Genomic DNA, 24,740 nt, shown 5'->3' on the forward strand with positions numbered 1-24,740 from the left:
AGTATTTTTATTACACTTATTATTTTCTTTTGTATTTTTGAATAATTTTAAATATTTTCAATGAAATATTGTAACACTTTTCTAAGTATAATTTTTGAACATAAATTTTAAGTATGTTCTTCAACAAAACACTAAAAAAATTGTAACAATTGTCTATAAATTATTTTAAACATAAATATAATAAGACTAAAGTGGCGGAAGCAAATACTTAAATTTGAATAGTTTTGAAGTATTTTTTTAGTTTTTAAGCATTTCTTACTGTACATATTATTTAATTTTTTTAATTTTGAATAATTTTAATAATTTTTTTAACGTAACATTAAAAAATTATAAAAAATTGTCAAGAATTTATTTTTGAATATAAAAATTATAAACAGTCGAAGTTAATCCTTAAAATTCAACAGATCTGATTCGTTTTATTATTTTTGAACATCGTGAATAAGTATTTTTATCCTAATTATTATTTTCTTTTGTATTTTTGAATAATTTTAAATATTTTCAATGAAATATTGTAACACTTTTCTAAGTATAATATTTGAACATAAATTTTAAGTATGTTCTTCAACAAAACACTAAAAAAATTGTAACAATTGTCTATATATTATTTTAAACATAAAGATAATAAGACTAAAGTGGCGGAAGCAAATACTTAAATTTGAATAGTTTTGAAGTATTTTTTTAGTTTTTAAGAAGCATTTCTTACTGTACATATTATTTAATTTTTTTAATTTTGAATAATTTTAATAATTTTTTTAACGTAACATTAAAAAATTATAAAAAATTGTCAAGAATTTATTTTTGAATATAAAAATTATAAACAGTCGAAGTTAATCCTTAAAATTCAACAGATCTGATTCGTTTTATTATTTTTGAACATCGTGAATAAGTATTTTTATTACACTTATTATTTTCTTTTGTATTTTTGAATAATTTTAAATATTTTCAATGAAATATTGTAACACTTTTCTAAGTATAATTTTTGAACATAAATTTTAAGTATGTTCTTCAACAAAACACTAAAAAAATTGTAACAATTGTCTATATATTATTTTAAACATAAATATAATAAGACTAAAGTGGTGGAAGCAAATACTTAAATTTGAATAGTTTTGAAGTATTTTTTTAGTTTTTAAGCATTTCTTACTGTACATATTATTTAATTTTTTTAATTTTGAATAATTTTAATAATTTTTTTTAACGTAACATTAAAAAATTATAAAAAATTGTCTAAAATTTATATTTGAATATAAAAATTATAAACAGTATAAGTTAATCCTTATTTAAGGATTGAAATTTTTCAATAGATTTGTTTCATTTTATCAATTTTGAACATCGTGAATAAGTATTTTTATCATACTTATTATTTTCTTTTGTATTTTTGAATAATTTTAAATATTTTCAATGAAATATTGTAACACTTTTCTAAGTATAATATTTGAACATAAATTTTAAGTAAGTTCTTCAACAAAACACAAAAAAAAATTGTAACAATTGTCTATATATTATTTTAAACATAAAGATAATAAGACTAAAGTGGTGAAAGCAAATACTTAAATTTGAATAGTTTTGAAGTATTTTTTTAGTCTTTAAGCATTTCTTACTGTACATATTATTTAATTTTTTTAATTTTGAATAATTTTAATAATTTTTTTAACGTAACATTAAAAAATTATAAAAAATTGTCTAAAATTTATATTTGAATATAAAAATTATAAACAGTATAAGTTAATCCTTAAATTTCAATAGATCTGATTCATTTTATCATTTTTGAACATCGTGAATAAGTATTTTTATCATACTTATTATTTTCTTTTGTATTTTTGAATAATTTTAAATATTTTCAATGAAATATTGTAACACTTTTCTAAGTATAATTTTTGAACATAAATTTTAAGTATGTTCTTCAACAAAACACTAAAAAAATTGTAACAATTGTCTATAAATTATTTTAAACATAAATATAATAAGACTAAAGTGGTGAAAGCAAATACTTAAATTTGAATAGTTTTGAAGTATTTTTTTAGTTTTTAAGCATTTCTTACTGTACATATTATTTAATTTTTTTAATTTTGAATAATTTTAATAATTTTTTTAACGTAACATTAAAAAATTATAAAAAATTGTCTAAAATTTATATTTGAATATAAAAAGTATAAACAGTATAAGTTAATCCTTAAATTTCAATAGATTTGTTTCATTTTATCAATTTTGAACATCGTGAATAAGTATTTTTATCATACTTATTATTTTCTTTTGTATTTTTGAATAATTTTAAATATTTTCAATGAAATATTGTAACACTTTTCTAAGTATAATATTTGAACATAAATTTTAAGTAAGTTCTTCAACAAAACACAAAAAAAAATTGTAACAATTGTCTATATATTATTTTAAACATAAAGATAATAAGACTAAAGTGGTGAAAGCAAATACTTAAATTTGAATAGTTTTGAAGTATTTTTTTAGTCTTTAAGCATTTCTTACTGTACATATTATTTAATTTTTTTAATTTAGAATAATTTTAATAATTTTTTTAACGTAACATTAAAAAATTATAAAAAATTGTCTAAAATTTATATTTGAATATAAAAATTATAAACAGTATAAGTTAATCCTTAAATTTCAATAGATTTGAGATTCATTTTATCAATTTTGAACATCGTGAATAAGTATTTTTATTACACTTATTATTTTCTTTTGTATTTTTGAATAATTTTAAATATTTTCAATGAAATATTGTAACACTTTTCTAAGTATAATTTTTGAACATAAATTTTAAGTAAGTTCTTCAACAAAACACTAAAAAAATTGTAACAATTGTCTATATATTATTTTAAACATAAATATAATAAGACTAAAGTGGCGGAAGCAAATACTTAAATTTGAATAGTTTTGAAGTATTTTTTTTAGTCTTTAAGCATTTCTTACTGTACATATTATTTAATTTTTTTAATTTAGAATAATTTTAATAATTTTTTTAACGTAACATTAAAAAATTATAAAAAATTGTCAAGAATTTATTTTTGAATATAAAAATTATAAACAGTATAAGTTAATCCTTAAATTTCAATAGATCTGATTCATTTTATTATTTTTGAACATGGTAAATAAGTATTTTTATCATTCTTAGTATTTTCTTTTGTATTTTTGAATAATATTTATACTTTTTTTCAACGAAACAAATATTTTACGTACATGTTTCTATAAAACATTGAAAAAAAGTTTGTAACAATAGCATAGATAGTATTGTTGAATATAAAGATAATGAGGCAAAAATGGGTGAAGCAAATACTTGATACTTGATCTAGATTTTATTTTTGTACATAAATAAAATAATACATTAGACAAGTTGTAGAAAAAATTATTTGTATGCAGTTATGTATATATAACATAAAGTTATCCACCCATTTCCAATTACAATTTTGCACCAGTATTTAACAAAAACATAAAATCGTATCCTTTAAATAGAGCTCAGTTTCCTGCAACATTTTCATTACCCCTAAACGAAATCCACTCCGGGTTTAATATAAAACCCCAAATATTTTATACACCCCAAACAAAATTCCTGCAAGTTTATGTTTAGATTGCACATAAACACACACACACACACACACACACAAAGTGGTTGTAGTTCCAGGCCGTAGTTCCGTGCATTCCTGCTACTTACTTCATTTACATAAAACAACAAATCGAACGTTTGCACATTCAATTCCGTTAATACCGTTCGCCGGATATTTTGTGTACGATTAGTTCGGACTTTGCTACACTGTTCTGTTATTGTTATTCGAGACGTTTAATAAATAAATGCCCGTTTTGCTACGGCCAAAACGTCAACACGGATCTAATTCGCAATCGAATAGTTTATAGTTGATCCACCGTGGCATAGAACACGGTTAATTAACAATAAACCGCACACATTAAAATACATATGGCATTAAAATTATTCACAATCGTAATTAATTTTCTGTTATTATGATTTTAAATGGAATCATCTTCAATATTAGTATGTGTTTTAATCCACAATAAATATGTATGGAGTTGGATCGGATTATTGTGTAAATTTTCATTACAAAATCAAAATCAATTTATAATTTTCAATGTGGGATAATTGTTTATCTGGACTGAAATTAATTCGTTTTAACATTTCAATAATTATTGATTTAATGCAACTTTTTCACGTTTCTATAAAGGCTTTTGATGTACTGGTTCAATACAATCATTTAATGTAAATTTATTCAAAAATACAAAAGAAAATAATAAGTATGATAAAAATACTTATTCACGAAGTTCAAAAATAATAAAATGAATTAGATCTGTTGAAATTTAAAGATTAACTTCTAATGTTTATAATTTTTATATTCAAAAATTAAATTCTAGACTATTTTTTATAATTGTTTAATGTTACGTTAATATAAATGCTTAAAATTATTTAAAAATAAAAAATTAAATAATAAGTACAAGAAAAAATGTTTAAAAATTAAAAAAAATACTTTAAAACTATTCAAATTTAAATATTTGCTTCCACCACTTTAGTCTTATTATTATAGACAATTTTTTATAATTTTTTAATGTTACGTTAAAATAAATTATTAAAATTATCCAAAATTAAAAAAATTAAATAATATGTATAGTAAGAAATGCTTAAAAACTAAAAAAATACTTCAAAAACTATTCAAATTTAAGTATTTGCGTCCACCACTTTAGTCTTATTATCTTTATGTTTGAAATAATATATAGACAATTGTTACAATTTTTTTGGTGTTTTGTTGAAGAACTTACTTAAAATTTATGTTCAAAAATTATACGTAGAAAAGTGTTACAATATTTCATTGAAAATATTTAAAATTATTCAAAAATACAAAAGAAAATAATAAGTATGATAAAAATACTTATTCACGATGTTCAAAAATAATAAAATGAATCAGATCAATTGAAATTTAAGAATTAACTTATACTATTTATAATTTTTATATTCAAAAATAAATTCTGGACTATTTTTTATAAGTTTTTATTGTTATGTTAAAATAAATTATTAAAATTTTTCAAAATTAAAAATATTAAATAATATGTACAGTAAGAAATGCATAAAAACTAAAAAATACTTCAAAAACTATTCAAATTTAAGTATTTGCTTTCACCACTTTAGTCTTATTATCTTTATGTTTAAAATAATATATAGACAATTGTTACAATTTTTTTAGTGTTTTGTTGAAGAACTTACTTAAAATCTATGTTCAAAAATTATACTTAGAAAAGTGTTACAATATTTCATTGAAAATATTTAAAATTATTCAAAAATACAAAAGAAAATAATAACTATGATAAAAATACTTATTCACGATGTTCAAAAATAATAAAATGAATCAAATCAATTGAAATTTAAGAATTAACTTATACTATTTATAATTTTTATATTCAAAAATAAATTCTGGACTATTTTTTATAAGTTTTTAATGTTATGTTAAAATAAATTATTAAAATTTTTCAAAATTAAAAAAATTAAATAATATGTACAGTAAGAAATGCATAAAAACTAAAAAAATACTTCAAAAACTATTCAAATTTAATTATTTGATTTCACCACTTTAGTCTTATTATCTTTATGTTTAAAATAATATATAGACAATAGTTACAATTTTTTTAGTGTTTTGTTGAAGAACTTACTTAAAATTTATGTTGAAAAATTATACTTAGAAAAGTGTTACAATATTTCATCGAAAATATTGAAAATTATTCAAAAATACAAAAGAAAATAATAAGTATGATAAAAATACTTATTCACGATGTTCAAAACTAATAAAACGAATCAGATCTATTAAAATTTAAGGATTAACTTCTACTGTTTATAATTTTAAATTCAAAAATAAATTCTAAACTATTTTTTATAATTTTTTAATGTTATGTTAAAATAAATTATTAAAATTATTCGAAATTAAAACAATTAAATAATATGTACAGTAAGAAATGCATAAAAACTAAAAAAATACTTCAAAAACTATTCAAATTTAAGTATTTGCTTTCACCACTTTAGTCTTATTATCTTTATGTTTAAAATAATATATAGACAATAGTTACAATTTTTTTAGTGTTTTGTTGAAGAACTTACTTAAAATTTATGTTGAAAAATTATACTTAGAAAAGTGTTACAATATTTCATCGAAAATATTGAAAATTATTCAAAAATACAAAAGAAAATAATAAGTATGATAAAAATACTTATTCACGATGTTCAAAACTAATAAAACGAATCAGATCTATTAAAATTTAAGGATTAACTTCTACTGTTTATAATTTTAAATTCAAAAATAAATTCTAAACTATTTTTTATAATTTTTTAATGTTACGTTAAAATAAATTATTAAAATTATTCAAAATTAAAAAAAAATAAATAATATGTATAGTAAGAAATGCTTAAAAACTAAAAAAATACTTCAAAAACTATTCAAATTCAAGTATTTGCTTCCACCACTTTAATCTTGTTATATTTATGTTTAAAATAATATATAGACAATTGTTACAATTTTTTTAGTGTTTTGTTGAAGAACTTACTTAAAAATTATGTTCAAATATTATACTTAGAAAAGTGTTACAATATTTCATTGAAAATATTTTAAATTATTCAAAAATACAAAAGAAAATAATAACTATGATAAAAATACTTATTCACGATGTTCAAAAATAATAAAATGAATCAGATCTTTTGAAATTTAAGGATTAATTTATACTGTTTATAATTTTTATATTCAAAATTAAATTTCAGACAATTTTTTATAATTTTTTAATGTTACTTTAAAATAAATTATTAAAATTATTCAAAATTAAAAAAAAATAAGTAATATGTACAGTAAGAAGTAAAAAAATACTTCAAAACTATTCAAATTTAATTATTTGATTTCACCACTTTAGTCTTATTATCTTTATGTTTAAAATAATATATAGACAACTGTTACAATTTCTTTAATGTTGTGTTGATGAACTTACTTAAAATTTATGTTCAAATATTATACTTAGAAAAGTGTTACAATATTTCATTGAAAATATTGAAAATTATTCAATAATACAAAAGAAAATAATAACTATGATAAAAATACTTATTCACGATGTTCAAAAATAATAAAATGAATCAGATCTATTGAAATGTAAGAATTAACTTATACTGTTTTTAATTTTTATATTCAAAAATAAATTCTAGACTATTTTTTATAATTTTTTAATGTTACGTTAAAAAAAGTCTTAAATATATATAAAAATAAAAAATTAAATAATAAGTACAGTAAAAAATGCTTAAAAACTAAAAAAATACTTCAAAAACTATTCAAATTTAAGTATTTGCTTCCACCACTTTAGTCTTATTATATTTATGTTTAAAATAATTTATAGACAATTGTTACAATTTTTTTGTGGAAGAACTTACTTAAAATCTATGTTCTAAAATTGTACTTAGACAAGTGTTATAATATTTCATTGAAAATATTTAAAATTATTCAAAAATACAAAAGAAAATAATAAGTATGATAAAAATACTTATTCACGATGTTCAAAAATAATAAAATGAATCAGATCTATTGAAATTTAAGGATTAACTTATACTGTTTATAATTTTTATATTCAAAAATAAATTCTGCACAATTTTTTATAATTTTTTAATGTTATGTTAAAAAAAAATTATTAAAATTATTCGAAATTAAAACAATTAAATAATATGTATAGTAAGAAATGCTTAAAAACTAAAAAAATACTTCAAAAACTATTCAAATTTAAGTATTTGCTTTCACCACTTTAGTCTCATTATCTTTATGTTTAAAATAATATATAGACAATTGTTACAATTTTTTTAGTGTTTTGTTGAAGAACTTACTTAAAATTTATGTTCAAAAATTATACTTAGAAAAGTGTTACAATATTTCATTGAAAATATTGAAAATTATTCAAAAATACAATAGAAAATAATAAGTATGATAAAAATACTTATTCACGATGTTCAAAAATAATAAAATGTTGAAAATTAAGGATTATAATTTTTATATTTAATATTAAATTCTAGACTATTTTTTACATTTTTTTAATGTTACTTTAAAAAAATTCTTGAAATTATTGAAAAATGAAAAATTAAATAAGTATAATCTTATTCATTACGTTCAGGACAAAATATTAGGTATAATAAAATACTTATTTTCGACGTTCAAAGCTCACTATGCCTCAATCAATAAATAATAAGGTTCCGTAGGAAATAATTAACAATACACAAATAACAGGGGAAAATTAAGAAAACTTAATTATTTCCACAGGTGCGTTCGAAGACTGTTCCGCCAGTCGATTGTGCAGTTAAGCAAATTCAAATTACACAGCCGGGTGCGATGCACAACGCTTAAAAGGCTCCGAGATTGCCGTGCACCCCATCAACCGGAACACGGATATTGTCATCCCATTACGCCCGGCATCCGATGCGGCACTTCAGGTGCAACATCGTAAAGCCCACGTACGTTTCACGGCCGCAAACTTCATCCCTTGATGCGTTTTGATTTCGAAAAATAATTGGATGCACCCGAACGGACCCCCACAAAGGAGTCCCGGTTTTTTTTTCTAATTGTGTCGAAACGGAGGGCGAAAATAAAACCGATGGCGTGTTTGAACAAGTCCCCCGACAACGTGCATTGGAAGTTCGGTCGCAAAGTGCTCCGCATTGTTTCCGTAATCCCGACTTCGCTGTTTTGTTTACGGCACAGCGCATTTTTTAATAATGAACGTGTCTCGTTGCTCTGCACGCCGACGACGCGGATGCGGATGTTGTTACTGCGACATCAGTGTGTTATGATGGCACTTCAGGTGAAATCGGTTTTTGTGTCGGACACAACGTGGACGGTTGTTTCGAACGACATTCGATTGTAATTATTTATGTTTTAACTAAATTGGATTGGCATCGCATTCGTTGTTCATTCTCTTTAAAGACCCAATAAAAAGTTTATTTCGTTAAGAAACTGCTGCAAAATATTGAACATAAAGATGATAAACTAAAGTATGTTAAAGTTCATTCTTAAATTTAATAAATTCAAATTCAATCTGTTATATTTGAACGTGGTGAATAAGTATTTTTACAATACTTCTTAATTTTCTTTTATATATTTTAATATTTATGAGTATTTTTTCAATGAAACATTCAAAAAGACATTATAACAAAGATCCAGATTTTATTTTTGAACATAATAATAATAAAACATTGTACACTGAAGGTTATATTTATATTTCAAAAGTTATAATTCAATTAATTATTTTTGAACATCGTGAATAAGTATTTCACTATATTTTCTTCGAGTTTTGTTATATCTCAAAGGATTTTTCCTCAGAAAACATTAAAAAAGAGTGTAACAATTTTATGTTTGAACACAAAGATAAATAATTAGATTTTGAAGTCAATATTTCAATTTGAAAAGTTCTAATTCAATTTGTTATATTTGTACGTAGGGAATAAGTATTTTTACAATACGTCTTATTTTCTTTTATATATCTTAATATTCTTGAGTATTTTTTCAATGAAATATTCAAAAAGACATTATAACAAAGATCCAGATTTTATTTTTGAACATAATGATAATAAGTCGTGAATAAGTATTTCACTATATTTTCTTTGTATTTTGTTATATCTCTTAAGTATTTATCTCAGAAAACATTCAACAAGTGTGTAACAATTTTGTGTTTGAATATAAAGATAAATAATTAAATTTTGAAGTTAACATTTCAATTTAAAAAGTTCTAATTCAATTTGTTATATTTGTACGTAGGGAATAAGTATTTTTACAATACTTCTTATTTTCTTTTATATATTTTAATATTCTTGAGTATTTTTTCAATGAAACATTCTAAAAGAAATTATAACAAATGTCCAGATTTTATTTTTGAACATAATGATAATAAAACATTGTACACTGAGGTTATATTTATATTTCAAAAGTTATAATTCAATTAATTATTTTTGAACATCGTGAATAAGTATTTCACTATATTTTCTTTGTATTTTGTTATATCTCTTAAGTATTTTTCTCAGAAAACATTCAAAAAGAGTGTAACAATTTTATGTTTGAACGCAAAGATAAATAATTAGATTTTGAAGTTAATATTTCAATTTAAGAAGTTCTAATTCAATTTGTTATATTTGAATGTAGTGAATAAGTATTTTTATAATACTTTTTATTTTCTTTTATATATTTTAATATTCTTGAGTATTTTTTCAATGAAACATTCAAAAAGACATTATAACAAATGTCTAGATTTTATTTTTGAACATAAATATAATAAAACTTTGTATGCTGAAGTTAATATTTATATTTCAAAAGTTATAATTCAATTAATTATTTTTGAACATCGTGAATAAGTATTTCACTATATTTTCTTTGAATTTTGTTATATCTGTAAGTATTTTGTAAGAAAACATTCAAAAAAGAGTGTAACAATTTTTAGTTTGAACACAAAGATAAATAATTAGATTTTGAAGTCAATATTTCAATTTGAAAAGCTCTAATTCAATTTGTTATATTTGAACATAGTGAGTAAGTATTTTAACTATACTTCTTATTTTCTTTTATATATTTTAATATTCTTGAGTATTTTTTCAATGAAACATTCAAAAAGACATTATAACAAATGTCTAGATTTTATTTTTGAATATAAATATAATAAAACTTTGTATGCTGAAGTTAATATTTATATTTCAAAAGTTATAATTCAATTAATTATTTTTGAACATCGTGAATAAGTATTTCACTATATTTTCTTTGTATTTTGTTATATCTCTTAAGTATTTTTCTCAGAAAACATTCAAAAAGAGTGTAACAATTTTATGTTTGAACGCAAAGATAAATAATTAGATTTTGAAGTCAATATTTCAATTTGAAAAGCTCTAATTCAATTTGTTATATTTGAACATAGTGAGTAAGTATTTTAACTATACTTCTTATTGTCTTTTATATATTTTAATATTATTGAGTATTTTTTCAACGAAACATTCAAAAAGACATTATAACAAATGTCTAGATTTTATTTTTAAACATAATGATAATAAAACATTGTATGCTGAAGTTAATATTTATATTTCAAAAGTTATAATTCAATTAATTATTTTTGAACATCGTGAATAAGTATTTCACTATATTTTCTTTGTATTTTGTTATATCTAAGTATTTTTCTCAGAAAACATTAAAAAAGAGTGTGAAGTTAATATTTCAATTTAAAAAGTTCTCATTCTATTTGTTACATTTGAATGTAGTGAATAAGTATTTTTATACTTAATTTTGTAATCATTTTAATTAATTTTTCAAAGAAAGAAAAAAATTAAAATTTATCTAAAATTAGATTACATTTTAAGGAACAATATGAATAACTGATTATTGTGAACATTCCCTTTATTAAAAGATGGCCGCCAATTTTTTTGTCTTCAGGTCAGAAACCGATGAGATTTTTCCGCTGGGCCTTAAGTAGATTTGCCCAAGTTATTTGTTTTCTTGCGGCTGTTCCGTAAACTCGTTTCCGTTCGTAGTTTTGTCCATGATGAAAATTCTTCATTATAACATACAATACGTATTATTATATTGTCATATTAGTGGGTAATAACCCCCATTACACAATCCCATCAACATCCAATCCAATTCCACGTGGCAAAAAGTGTTTTGTAATGTAATGAAATAATAAATATTCGATTGGATAATTCAATTTGTTGTTTTTACTGCCCCGTCTCTAATCTAGAATCCATGGAAATTTTATGTCTTTGTGTAATATCATTCACATAATATTGCCTCGTAAAATTTGTCGTAAACTTTTGCTCCACTGGCGCACAACGTACAATGAATTTAATGAAGCAATATAAAGAATGCGATTTAATAATTTTTAATTAAATCATTTTTCCATTTCTTAACATCCGTATTTCGTAAATGCTTTCAGGGAAGTATGGATTTATTAAATAAAGTTTATGCTTAGACTAATAAAACTGACATTTTATTTGTATAAAGGCGATTTATGTAACAATTTTATTCATTTTTATGTTGTATATTATTATCTTGGTGTAAGTTTTCTATTTTTATTTAAAAATGGGTAAGATTATTCATTGTATCAACTGTCATTATTATTTAATTCATTAAATTAACGAGTTTCATTATTTGGTAAATGTGATATTTAAAGGATACAGATAAAGACTTCTCTAATTTAGAGTTTTTATGTCTTTTATTCGATAAATTATTGAAATGGAAATTGGAATTATTAGAATTTATTTAAAAATGGGTAAGATTATTCATTCTATCAACTGTCATTATTATTTGATTCATTAAATTAACGAGTTTCATCATTTGATAAATGTATTATTTAAAGGACACAGATAAAGACTTCTCTAATTTAGAGTTCTTATATCTTTTATTTAATAAATTATTGAAATGGAAATTGGAATTATTAGAATTTAGTTAAAAATAGGTAAGATTATTCATTCTATCAACTGTAATTATTATTCAATTTATTAAATTAACGAGTTTCATCATTTGATAAATGTATTAATTAAAGGATGCAGATAAAGACTTCTCTAATTTAGAGTTCTTATATCTTTTATTCAATAAATTATTCAAATGGAAATTGGAATTATTAGAATTTAGTTAAAAATGGGTAAGTTTATTTATTCTATCGACTGTCATTATTATTTAATTCATTAAATTAACGAGTTTCATCATTTGATAAATGTATTATTTAAAGAATACAGATAAAGATTTCTCTAATTTAGAGTTCTTATATCTTTATTCAATAAATTATTCAAATGGAAATTGGAATTATTAGAATTTAGTTAAAAATAGGTAAGATTATTTATTCTATCAACTGTCATTATTATTTAATTCATTAAATTAACGAGTTTCACCATTTGATAAATGTATTATTTAAAGGATGCAGATAAAGACTTCTCTAATTTAGAGTTCTTATATCTTTTATTCAATAAATTATTCAAACGGAAATTGGAATTATTAGAATTTAGTTAAAAATGGGTAAGAATATTCATTCTATCGACTGCCATTATTATTTCATTCATTAAATTAATGAGTTTTTTCATTTTATAAATGTATTAGTTAAAGAATGCAGATAAAGACTTCTCTAAGTTAGAATTCTTATATCTTTTATTCAATCAATTATTCAAATGGAAATTGGAATTATTTGAATTTAGTTAAAATGGGTAAGATTATTCATTGTATCAACTGTCATTATTATCCAATTCATTAATTAAATTAACGAGTTTCATCATTTGATAAATGTATTATTTAAGACTTCTCTAATTTAAAGTTCTTATATCTATTATTCAAATGGAAAATGAAATTATTAGAATTAGTTAAGAAGGAGTTTAATTATATTATACAGTAACTGATGGAACCAATAAAAAACCAATAAAAATAATTTAAAAAACTAACAACGACTGGAAAGGCTTTCTCAACCTGTCCAACTTTTTAAATGCTAATTAATATTAATTTACGTATTGTCTGTTAATTAAAACTGATATTACAACCGATAAAATATTTATGGCAATTAGTAATTTTAATTAAAACGTGTAATACACAATTAATAAATTCATTAACGTATCAAATGAATGTCAACATAATATATACCTATCTAGAAAATTAGGCTCATTAAAATTAACATCGATTGATTAACCTCATCCAGTTCCTCCAAAAAAAAACTTTATTTATAGAATAATGGAATCCAGATGTGCCTGTATCAATTGCAATTGAAAAATAATCTGCGTAGATGGAACAGCAATTAATACCCCACACTGTATCTATTTATATCAACTGATGAACAGATTAAAGACGTATTTATTAGTCGCTGACCCATTTCGAAAATGAACGACGACGCAAGTGCGTAAATGCAACGCCATCGTGTCACAGTCACAAAGTGAAATTGATTCGATTTATTTGCAACGTAATTAAACGTCTTTAATGATTTTAATGAGAACTAAAATCGTTTGACACGTCTGCGAAAATAGAAATGCGTTCAAGAAAGAAACGGGGAGGGTGTGCGGCTCCCTGCTTAGCCGCCGGTGCCGAGGTTAACCTGTCGGGGGTGACGGGGGGGGTGGTGGTGGAGGTCGGGCCGTCCGAAATGCGGACGTCCGTAAATCCGACGTTCGTTGTCCGCGACAGGTTTTTCGTTTCGTATGAGTCGGTCGGCTCTTTGGACGCAATTAACCGTCTTTTTGTGTGTCTGGAGAAATTTAGTTGATGGACGGGATTGGTGAGGTCTGCTCGTGATTTGATGGTTCAGACTAATTTTGTTATTATTTTATGTTTTGCTGTTACTATTAACAAATGTAAGTGAGTATATGATTTAAAAATGTATAAAGACGGATATTATCCATTGACACAGGGAATAGTGTATTACCTCTCTAGTGTATAATAATGTACATTACCCACAGATGATTAAAAGTCATTGTGATTCTTTCACTAAATAAGTTCAATTTCTGAAAACATTTTTGGGAGTTTGTTTTGGTGATCACTATATAATAAACGTTGAATGTTTAACTATATTTTTATAACAAAACGTAAACTTATACAGGCTTCAGTATGTTATCCAACAAGTTTATAATCACAGCATTACTCATACACAATTTAAGACTGTAATTAGTATATTATCTGACTAGTGGGTAATGACGTCCATTACCCACAGGTGGTAAAAAGCTATTGTACATGATTGAAATATATTTACTTTGACTGAAGAAATTTAATTCCTGAAAACATTTCTAGATGTAATATAATGGTAGTCATTACCCACACATAATTTAACACAGTAAGTAGTATATTATCTGGTTAGTTATAAATGATGTCCATTACCTACAGATGGTTAAAAGGCATTATACATAATCGAAATATATTTTCTTTGACTGAAAAAGCTTAATTCCTGAAAATATTTCTAGATGATTTTTTTGTTTATTACTATATGATATATTTTGAAAGTTTAACTGTAATTTTTATAACAAAACGTAAACTTATACAGGCTTTGGTATATTATCTAACAAATGTATAATGGTAGTCATTACCCACACACAATTTAACACAGTAAGTAGTATATTATCTGGTTAGTGTATAAATGATGTCCATTACCCACAGATGGTTAAAAGACATTGTTCATAATCGAAATATATTTTCTTTGACTGAAAAAGCTTAATTCCTGAAAATATTTCTAGATGATTTTTTTGTTTATTACTATATGATATATTTTGAAAGTTTAACTGTAATTTTTATAACAAAACGTAAACTTATACAGGCTTTGGTATATTATCTAACAAATATATAATGGTAGTCATTACCCACACACAATTTAACACAGTAAGTAGTATATTATCTGGTTAGTTATAAATGATGTCCATTACCCACAGATGGTTAAAAGGCATTATACATAATCGAAATATATTTTCTTTGACTGAAAAAGCTTAATTCCTGAAAATATTTCTAGATCATTTTTTTGATTATTACTATATGATATATTTTGAAAGTTTAACTGTAATTTTTATAACAAAACGTAAACTTATACAGGCTTTGGTATATTATCTAACAAATATATAATGGTGGTCATTACCCACACACAATTTAACACAGTAAGTAGTATATTATCTGGTTAGTGTATAAATGATGTCCATTACCCACAGATGGTTAAAAGACATTGTTCATAATCGAAATATATTTTCTTTGACTGAAAAAGCTTAATTCCTGAAAATATTTCTAGATGATTTTTTTGTTTATTACTATATGATATATTTTGAAAGTTTAACTGTAATTTTTATAACAAAACGTAAACTTATACAGGCTTTGGTATATTATCTAACAAATATATAATGGTAGTCATTACCCACACACAATTTAACATAGTAAGTAGTATATTATCTGGTTAGTTATAAATGATGTCCATTACCCACAGATGGTTAAAAGGCATTATACATAATCGAAATATATTTTCTTTGACTGAAAAAGCTTAATTCCTGAAAATATTTCTAGATCATTTTTTTGATTATTACTATATGATACATTTTGAAAGTTTAACTGTAATTTTTATAACAAAACGTAAACTTATACAGGCTTTGGTATATTATCTAACAAATATATAATGGTGGTCATTACCCACACACAATTTAACACAGTAAGTAGTATATTATCTGGTTAGTGTATAAATGATGTCCATTACCCACAGATGGTTAAAAGACATTGTTCATAATCGAAATATATTTTCTTTGACTGAAAAAGCTTAATTCCTGAAAATATTTCTAGATGATTTTTTTGTTTATTACTATATGATATATTTTGAAAGTTTAACTGTAATTTTTATAACAAAACGTAAACTTATACAGGCTTTGGTATATTATCTAACAAATATATAATGGTAGTCATTACCCACACACAATTTAACATAGTAAGTAGTATATTATCTGGTTAGTTATAAATGATGTCCATTACCCACAGATGGTTAAAAGGCATTATACATAATCGAAATATATTTTCTTTGACTGAAAAAGCTTAATTCCTGAAAATATTTCTAGATCATTTTTTTGATTATTACTATATGATATATTTTGAAAGTTTAACTGTAATTTTTATAACAAAACGTAAACTTATACAGGCTTTGGTATATTATCTAACAAATATATAATGGTAGTCATTACCCACACACAATTTAACATAGTAAGTAGTATATTATCTGGTTAGTATATAAATGATGTCCATTACCCACAGATGGTTAAAAGACATTGTTCATAATCGAAATATATTTTCTTTGACTGAAAAAGCTTAATTCCTGAAAATATTTCTAGATGATTTTTTTGTTTATTACTATATGATATATTTTGAAAGTTTAACTGTAATTTTTATAACAAAACGTAAACTTATACAGGCTTTGGTATATTATCTAACAAATATATAATGGTAGTCATTACCCACACACAATTTAACATAGTAAGTAGTATATTGTCTGGTTAGTATATAAATGATGTCCATTACCCACAGATGGTTAAAAGACATTGTTCATAATCCAAATATATTTTCTTTGACTGAAAAAGCTTAATTCCTGAAAATATTTCTAGATGATTTTTTTGTTTATTACTATATGATATATTTTGAAAGTTTAACTGTAATTTTTATAACAAAACGTAAACTTATACAGGCTTTGGTATATTACCTAACAAATGTATAATGGTAGTTATTACCCACACACAATTTAACATAGTAAGTAGTATATTGTCTGGTTAGTATATAAATGATGTCCATTACCCACAGATGGTTAAAAGACATTGTTCATAATCCAAATATATTTTCTTTGACTGAAAAAGCTTAATTCCTGAAAATATTTCTAGATGATTTTTTTGTTTATTACTATATGATATATTTTGAAAGTTTAACTGTAATTTTTATAACAAAACGTAAACTTATACAGGCTTTGGTATATTACCTAACAAATGTATAATGGTAGTCATTACCCACACACAATTTAACACAGTAAGTAGTATATTATCTGGTTAGTGTATAAATGATGTCCATTACCCACAGATTGTTAAAAGACATTGTACATAATCGAAATATATTTTCTTTGACTGAAAAAGCTTAATTCCTGAAAATATTTCTAGATGATTTTTTTGTTTATTACTATATGATATATTTTGAAAGTTTAACTGTAATTTTTATAACAAAACGTAAACTTATATAGGCTTTGGTATATTATCTAACAAATATATAATGGTAGTCATTACCCACACACAATTTAACTCAGTAAGTAGTATATTATCTGGTTAGTGTATAAATGATGTCCATTACCTACAGATGGTTAAAAGACATTGTTCATAATCGAAATATATTTTCTTTGACTGAAAAAGCTTAATTCCTGAAAATATTTCTAGATGATTTTTTTGTTTATTACTGTATGATATATTTTGAAAGTTTAACTGTAATTTTTATAACAAAACGTAAACTTATACAGGCTTTGGTATATTATCTAACAAATATATAATGGGAGTCATTACCCACACACAATTTAACACAGTAAGTAGTATATTATCTGGTTAGTGTATAAATGATGTCCATTACCCACAGATTGTTAAAAGACATTGTACATAATCGAAATATATTTTCTTTGACTGAAAAAGCTTAATTCCTGAAAATATTGCTAGATGATTTTTTTGTTAATTACTATATGATATATTTTGAAAGTTTAACTGTAATTTTTATAACAAAACGTAAACTTATACAGGCTTTGGTATATTATCTAACAAATATATAATGGTAGTCATTACCCACACACAATTTAACACAGTAAGTAGTATATTTTATCTGGTTAGTGTATAAATGATGTCCATTACCCACAGATGGTTAAAAGACATTGTACATAATCGAAATATATTTTCTTTGACTGAAAAAGCTTAATTCCTGAAAATATTTCTAGATGATTTTTTTTATTTATTACTATATGATATATTTTGAAAGTTTAAGTGTAATTTTTGAAACGGAACAAACTTATACAAGTTTTAGTATATTACTTAATAAGTATATAATGATAGTTATTACCCACTCACAACTTAACACAGGAAATAGTGTATTACCTTACTAGTGTATAATGATGTCTATTACCCACAGATGGTTAAAAGCCTCTGTACATGATTGAGACATATTTCCCTTGATTGAACAAGTTTAAGCCATTAGATACGATACAATAACGTTTCTTTTAATTGAAAAAGTATAATCAATACAACCATTTGTAAGTATTTGTGCAACTAAACCGCTGTACGTGCGAGTACGAGCAACGTTTCGTAATTATCTTGCGGGGGAGAACGAAAGGAATGTTACACACGATGCGTTCTATGTGTTGGCGATTCGGGTCAAGTTTGTCGATGAAATATTCACACGCCGCCATCAAGGCCGATTGAATTCGGAACTGTTTCGTAAGGGGGATGATAAAACCGCTCCAACTTTTACGGGTACAGAAAGTGATCTATTACAATTTAGTAGTTGGATGCATAAAACATTGCGTTACGTTTAGAAAACAAACAACAACAAAACAATGGTTGTATCGAAAATTGGAGTGAAGTGTCTTATCTGTATTCGTCTTGGTTTTTCAATTTCGAAAACGGATTGATGCACTAAATCTCTTTGTTATGGTAAAACTGTTTTCTCCGTATTTCAGGATGGGAAGAGGTAAATATCGCTCGGTGTTTACCGAGTACTTCTTCATGGAGATTGGCTTTTAAATCACAACGGACATTTCCTCAGAATGGGTTTATTCCGAACGTTATTTGTTAGTGTGTGTGGTTTATCTGAGGCAATAAAACAATATTTCGATCGATTACATATATACCTTTAAATAAAGTTAATTTTGTTCAAATGGGATTTTTCCTATATATTGATTTTTACTACTCATACTTTTATGGAGTTTTAAAATTACTTTCTTTACTGAAATTGTTTACCAAATAGGTATAAGTTAATGTGTAATAATTTCTCTCCATTATTGTGGAGATATTGCTAAATTGACGATTATTTATCTCTTTTTTGACTTTCATTGATTCATTAAATTTCTAGCAGGAACTAAAGTGATTCTAAATATTTATTAATATTTTGTTGCTTCAGTTTGTCTTTCCAACATGGTATAATTATGATGTAATGTATGTAACTAAATTATAATTATTGATAATATAGATTTCTTAGCTAATAGCTTCATATAATTATTATAATTTTTTCTTTTACACTATTACAATGTCTCAATTATATATGACTTTTAGGAGTGGGTAATAGACATTATTATACACTAGTAAAGTAATATACTATTTCCTGTTTTAAGTTGTTAGACAATATATTAAAGCCTGTATAAGTTTTTTTATATAAAAATTACAGTTAAACTTAAAGTTTATATAGTGATAAACAAAACAAACACTCACAAATATTTTCAGAAATTGAACTTTTTCAGTCAAAGAACACATATCTACATCATGCACCATCTGTGGGTAATGGACAGCATTATACACTAACTAGATAATATACTACTTACTGTGTTAAATTGTGTGTGGGTAATGACTACCATTATATATTTGTTAGATAATATACCAAAGCCTGTATAAGTTTACGTTTTGTTATAAAAATTACAGATAAACATTCAAAATATATCATATAATAATAAACAAAAAAAATCATCTAGAAATATTTTCAGGAATTAAGCTTTTTGAGTCAAAGAAAATATATTTCGATTATGTACAATGTCTTTTAACCATCTGTGGGTAATGGACATTATTTATATACTAACCAGATAATATATTACCTACTGTGTTAAATTGTGTGTGGGTAATGACTACCATTATATATTTGTTAGATAATATACCAAAGCCTGTATAAGTTTACGTTTTGTTATAAAAATTACAGTTAAACTTTCAAAATATATAATATAGAAATAAACAAAAAAAAATCATCTAGAAATATTTTCAGGAATTAAGCTTTTTCAGTCAAAGAAAATATATTTCAATTATGTACAATGTCTTTTAATCATCCGTGGGTAATGGACATTATTTATATACTAATCAGATAATATACTACTTACTGTGTTAAATTGTGTGTGGGTGATGACTACCATTATATATTTGTTAGATAATATACCAAAGCCTGTATAAGTTTACGTTTTGTTATAAAAATTACAGTTAAACGTTCAAAATATATAATATAGAAATAAACAAAAAAAATCATCTAGAAATATTTTCAGGAATTAAGCTTTTTCTGTCAAAGAAAATATATTTCGATTATGTACAATGTCTTTTAATCATCCGTGGGTAATGGACATTATTTATATACTAACCAGATAATATATTACTTACTGTGTTAAATTGTGTGTGGGTAATGACTACCATTATATATTTGTTAGATAATATACCAAAGCCTGTATAAGTTTACGTTTTGTTATAAAAATTACAGTTAAACTTTCAAAATATATAATATAGAAATAAACAAAAAAAAAATCATCTAGAAATATTTTCAGGAATTAAGCTTTTTCAGTCAAAGAAAATATATTTCAATTATGTACAATGTCTTTTAATCATCCGTGGGTAATGGACATTATTTATATACTAATCAGATAATATACTACTTACTGTGTTAAATTGTGTGTGGGTGATGACTACCATTATATATTTGTTAGATAATATACCAAAGCCTGTATAAGTTTACGTTTTGTTATAAAAATTACAGTTAAACGTTCAAAATATATAATATAGAAATAAACAAAAAAAATCATCTAGAAATATTTTCAGGAATTAAGCTTTTTCTGTCAAAGAAAATATATTTCGATTATGTACAATGTCTTTTAATCATCCGTGGGTAATGGACATTATTTATATACTAACCAGATAATATATTACTTACTGTGTTAAATTGTGTGTGGGTAATGACTACCATTATATATTTGTTAGATAATATACCAAAGCCTGTATAAGTTTACGTTTTGTTATAAAAATTACAGTTAAACTTTCAAAATATATCATATAGTAATTAACAAAAAAATCATCTAGCAATATTTTCAGGAATTAAGCTTTTTCAGTCAAAGAAAATATATTTCGATTATGTACAATGTCTTTTAACCATCTGTGGGTAATATATATCATTATACACTAGTAAGGTAATACACTATTTCGTATGTTAAGCTATGTGTGGGTAATCATTATCATTATATACTTGTTTAGAAAGATAAGATATCTTATTATGAGTTGCCACATAAATAATAACATCACTTTTTCTGTTTCAGCACCCAAAAGGTACGTACACGTTTCCGCATCCATATGCGGGATCATTCTTCCCCACCTCCTGCGGGGATTAGACCCGGGAGATGAAAAATAACACGCGCCGATCCGTCTCCGGCATCAGCATTCCTCGTCGACACGACTGGGTGGGGGAAAAAATGAGGAGCCGGAGGCGGAGGACGCGTCCCGCGGGATTAGCGTCTTCGTGGTGCCGTTAATTACAGGTCGTTTTTCGGGCGGAGCGCCGATAATGGACGTCCCGACACGTCGGCGGTTGCGTGTCGCGCTAACGACCGCCCGGATTGTTTTGCCGGATTGCCACTCGGGGGATTTTCGTTGAGTGGATGATGGAACGCGCGGTTTCGGCTAAGTGGTCGTTAACCGAAATCACGGCCCTTTTTCTAAGCGTCGAGCGATTTTTTATTTTTATTTACGGCCTGGGATATGCCCAATAACTCATTTCCGAAGTGTTTCACGTTAATTGACTCATTTATCAGGTAACCACTAATTAATTAACAAATATTTAATTCAATACATCATTGAATTACAGATTAATTAATAAAATTCTATTTCATAATTCATATTTCATTTTTTATACTTTCCATATTTTTCATATTTTTTTCACATTTTTCGCATTTATCACATTTATATATTTGTATGTATAATATAAAATGAAAATATGAAAATATGTGAAATATGAAAAATATGAAGTGTGAAAAATGTGAAATGTGAAAAATATGAAAAATGTGAAAAATATGAAAAATGTGAAAAATATGAAAAATGTGAAAAATATGAAAAATATGAAAAATGTGAAAAATATGAAAAATGTGAAAAATATAAAAAATGTGAAAAATATGAAAAATATGAAAAATATGAAAAATATGAAAAATATGAAAAATTTGAAAAATATGAAAAATGTGAAAAATATGTAAAATGTGAAAAATATGAAAAATGTGAAAAATATGAAAAATGTGAAAAATATGAAAAATGTGAAAAATATGAAAAATGTGAAAAATATGAAGAAAAATGTGAAAAATATGAGAAATGTGAAAAATATGAAAAATATGAAAAATGGGAAAAATGTGAAAAATATGAAAAATGTGAGAAATATGGAAAAATATGAAAGTGAAAATGTGACATTTCACAATTTTCATATTTTTCACATATTTCATATTTTTCACATTTTTCACATTTTTCACTTTTATCACATTTTCACATTTCACATTTTTCACTTTTATCACATTTTCACATTTTTCACACTTTTCATATTTTTATTATTTCACATATTTTCATATTTTCAGTTTATATTATATATACAAATATATACATGTGTGGTATTAAAAATAATTATTGATTTTTCAACTCCCAACTCCACACATTAAACTCGAGTGCCTCCCGAAAGATGAACGAGCCGAAATGTGTGACGCGAGAGCCCCCCGCGTCCATAAATAATTGAAACGAAATCCGTCATCCGCGGGACACGTCTCGGCTTTCCGCAGAAAGGGAAGACGCCCGAGCGGGCACATAATAAATCCGGGCCGCAGTACGGGGCCGCTTAGTACGTCGACCTTCGTGCATATTTCATCCGTCCGACACCGGCCACCGGATCCCCCGGCGGTGATGTGCCCGAGACGCACTGGCACACGTGTCAAAGGCACGATTTGTCTGTGCCACGGTGAGAAACGGGCTCCGGCCAATTTCTTTAATGCTCCGCTCTTTAAATCACTATTCTAAATGAAAATCTTATGAAAAATGTAAAGAATATTAAGGACGAAGAATGTGAACTGCGTGAAGGACGTGAAAAACATGAAAATGTGAAAAATATGAAAATATGAAAAATGTGAAGTATGTGAAGGATGTCAAAAATATGAAAAATATGAATGATATGAATGTGAAAAATATGAAAAATGTTAAGAATGTGAAAAACAAAAGTGATGAATGTGAAAAATATGAAAAATGTTAAGAATGTGAAGAATAAAAAATTAACATTAAAAATGTTAAAAACATCAGAAATGTGAAAAATTTGAAAAATATGTAGAATGTGATGATGTTAATAATGGGAAATATGTGAGGAATTTTAAAATTGTGAAAATGTTAAGAAATTGTGAAAAATGTGAAAAATATGATAAAATATGAAAAATGTTAAGAATGTGAAAAATATGAAAATGTTAAGAATGTGAGAAACATGAAAAATGGAATATGAAATATGACATATGAAATATGAAATATGAAATATGAAATATGAAATATGAAATATGAAATATGAAATATGAAATATGAAATATGAAATATGAAATATGAAATATGAAATATGAAATATGAAATATGAAATATGAAATATGAAATATGAAATATGAAATATGAAATATGAAATATGAAATATGAAATATGAAATATGAAATATGAAATAATATGAAATAATATGAAATATGAAATATGGAATATGGAATATGGAATATGAAATATGAAATATGAAATATGAAATATGAAATATGAAATATGAAATATGAAATATGAAATATGAAATATGAAATATGAAATATGAAATATGAAATATGAAATATGAAATATGAAATATGAAATATGAAATATGAAATATGAAATATGAAATATGAAATATGAAATATGAAATATGAAATATGAAATATGAAATATGAAATATGAAATATGAAATATGAAATATGAAATATGAAATATGAAATATGAAATATGAAATATGAAATATGAAATATGAAATATGAAATATGAAATATGAAATATGAAATATGAAATATGAAATATGAAATATGAAATATGAAATATGAAATATGAAATATGAAATATGAAATATGAAATATGAAATATGAAATATGAAATATGAAATATGAAATATGAAATATGAAATATGAAATATGAAATATGAAATATGAAATATGAAATATGAAATATGAAATATGAAATATGAAATATGAAATATGAAATATGAAATATGAAATAC

At 23.9% G+C, this 24,740-nt stretch overlaps 1 protein-coding gene across 3 annotated transcripts in view; it reads left to right on the top strand.

Moving 5' to 3' along the window:
- LOC109601122 (protein-tyrosine sulfotransferase) overlaps nucleotides 1-24,740 on the top strand; it is a 132,289-nt gene that overhangs the window by 16,485 nt on the left and 91,064 nt on the right. The window contains exon 2 of one of the 3 annotated variants that reach the window (XM_049967355.1): nucleotides 21,769-21,778. The exons of 1 other annotated variant lie outside the window; for it this stretch is intronic. The gene's annotated coding sequence lies outside the window, so the exon portion shown is untranslated. Of the gene's footprint in view, nucleotides 1-21,768; nucleotides 21,779-22,238; nucleotides 22,261-24,740 lie in introns of those variants that run through there. One more of the 3 variants, XM_020017342.2, reaches the window with a different exon arrangement.

The sequence above is a fragment of the Aethina tumida genome, chromosome 5 (assembly GCF_024364675.1).
Source record: "Aethina tumida isolate Nest 87 chromosome 5, icAetTumi1.1, whole genome shotgun sequence".
NCBI lineage: Eukaryota > Metazoa > Arthropoda > Insecta > Coleoptera > Nitidulidae > Aethina > Aethina tumida.